Source organism: Miscanthus floridulus, chromosome 2 (genome assembly GCF_019320115.1).
Source record: "Miscanthus floridulus cultivar M001 chromosome 2, ASM1932011v1, whole genome shotgun sequence".
Lineage (NCBI taxonomy): Eukaryota > Viridiplantae > Streptophyta > Magnoliopsida > Poales > Poaceae > Miscanthus > Miscanthus floridulus.
The window spans coordinates 27,376,031-27,378,689 of NC_089581.1; positions in this window are offsets into that span (position 1 = coordinate 27,376,031).

Consider the following 2,659-nt stretch of genomic DNA (forward strand, 5'->3'; position numbering starts at 1 on the left):
TCCCTCTTCCCCGGTGCTCTCAGATGGGTAAACCACGGCCAATAGGGCCGTATCGATCGTGTCAGCGACCTCCTCGCCGCTGGCCATGGCAGCGCCGCCGTGCCGGCACTGTTCTAGCCGCCGGCCTTTTTCTCTCCCCCCAGCTCTAATCTGAGCCGTCCATCGCTTGATCAACGACTACGGATGGCCGATACCCCTTCACGGGTCATTTTGCTAAAGAGACCCCCAAGTTTTGCCTAATTGAACCCGCAATCCTCGGCCGGTTTAAATATTCCAGATTTGATTTTATTTAAATTCAAAAATAGTTCATTCTATTTATAGAAATGCCACTATATTGTTTTGCTTATAAAATCATCGTTTTAGCTCTGAATCGATTCGTTCAAATTGTGTTAGGTTCGTAATTAAGTTCTCTACATGTTAATGTCACTGTCAAACATGTTTGCAACATTTAAATTTTGAGGTTAGATTTAATTAAATAAATTGCTATAGGAAACCCTGTTTAATTCATAACTTTCATGTTTTAGCTCTGTTTTTCGTGAACTTCGCTTCTATGTGATCGTAGAAAGACATATATTCTTTTCATAAACATTTTATCTTGTTTTCTAAACTACTGGTGTATTGTTCTAACTATAGGTTTGTTTGCTTTGCATGAATGTTCCTGTATTGTTGTATGTTGTCGTGTTGGTCGAGTTCAGACGGTGAGGAGAACGTTGGAGACCAAGAGTTATTTGACTACCAGCAGGACTAGCAGGAGTTTGTTAACCAAGGCAAGTATAGCATTGGATCTACCTTGATGTCCTATTCACCATTTATTAATTACTCATTTGCATGTGTCTAATTTTGATACCCGTAAGGACATCCTAGTGGCTGAATATCATGTTTTCCTTGTCTCCTACGGGTTATATGCATATTGGTAGTTGCTAGCGCTCAACGTAACTGTACATGATCTACATATTGAACAATGATTCTATGGAAAGAAAAGGTAAAAGTTGCTTTTAAACAACTGAATTATAGGGCGAAGGAGCAAATGACTTTTGATCATGATGCTCTCGGCCCTCCATAAGGACTTATCTGTCGGCAAAAGCTAGGACTGACAGTGCAACCGTGAGGGTCACATGGCTCTGACTTTAGCTCAGTAATAGGACCTTTTCTAGCTTGTTAGAGGTTACCTTTATGGCATAAAAGGGGCCTGCCACATTGGGTATAGGACTGCCCCTGTTCTTATGTGTATAGCCATGAAGGATTTGTGCCCTAGGAATGGGGGGTTCCTACATCTGCCTGCTGAGGAAACCTAGCGGCCCTAACTTGTTAGAGAAACCTATGAAATGGCTTCATAGTGTACCCCGCCCTCTCACCTTGGCAGTGATATGGGAGTAATTAACCTGGGCATATGGGAATCATGACTCATAGTGAATGTGCACAACCTCTGCAGAGTATTACAAACTGTTATAACAGCCGTGCTCATGGTCACGAGCGTCCCAGAAAACTCACAGAATAACTGGTTATTTGTTGTTGTTTATTTATGATGTTCTACGATGATAATATGATACAATTGATTCTAATATCTGATCATGTGGGTTTGTTTGGGGCTTAAGCATAACTTGATAATAGTTGATGATAAAATCTTGACTTACTAAAAGTGTTAACCGTAGTAAACCAGAGTCATCCTTTTTGAGCTTTCATAACCCCATGTTATCTTGTTGAGTACGGGAAGTACTTACGCTTGTTTACTTTCAATATTTGGATAAAAATCCCAGATGGGTAATAGATGTCAATGAGTATGAGTTTCTAGAGGACTTTTAGGCTTGTGGTCAACCCGTTGATCGTCCCTATGTTGGAGCTACCATGAGAGAGCTACCTTTTTATTTTCCACTGTGATGTGTATGACTTTGTGATGGTAAAAATCATGATGTAAGATACACCATGATGATACTTTCTGTAATTTGTCAACTTATGTGTGTGACTAATCCCTGGGCACACATGAGTTTCATGCATTCAATTTTATCCTTAAAATTGGGTGTGACAAGGTATCAAAATTAGACACATGCAAATGAGTAATTAATAAATGGTGAATAGGACATCAAGGTAGATCCCATGCTATACTTGCCTTGGTTAACAAACTCCTGCTGGTCCTACTGGTAGTCAAAGAACTCTTGGTCTCCAACGTTCTCCTCACCGTCTGAACTCGACCAACACGGCAACATACAACATTACAGGAACATTCTTGCAAAGCAAGCAAACCTATAGTTAGAATAGTACACCAGCAATTTAGAAAATAAGATAAAATGTTTATGAAAAGAATCTATGTCTTTCTACAATCACATAGAAGCGAAGTTCACGAAAAACGGAGCTAAAACGTGAAAGTTATGAATTAAACAGGGTTTCCTATAGCAATTTTTTTAATTAAATCTAACCTCAAAAATTAAATGTTGCAAACATGTTTGACAGTGACATTAACATGTAGAGAACTTAATTATGAACCTAACGCAATTTGAATGGTTTGATTTGGAGCTAAAACGACGATTTTATAAGCAAAACAATACAATGGCATTTCTGTAAATAGAATGAACTATTTTTGAATTTAAATAAAATCAAATCTGGAATATTTAAACCGACCGAGTACTACGGGTTCAATTAGGCAAAACTTGGGGGTCTCTTT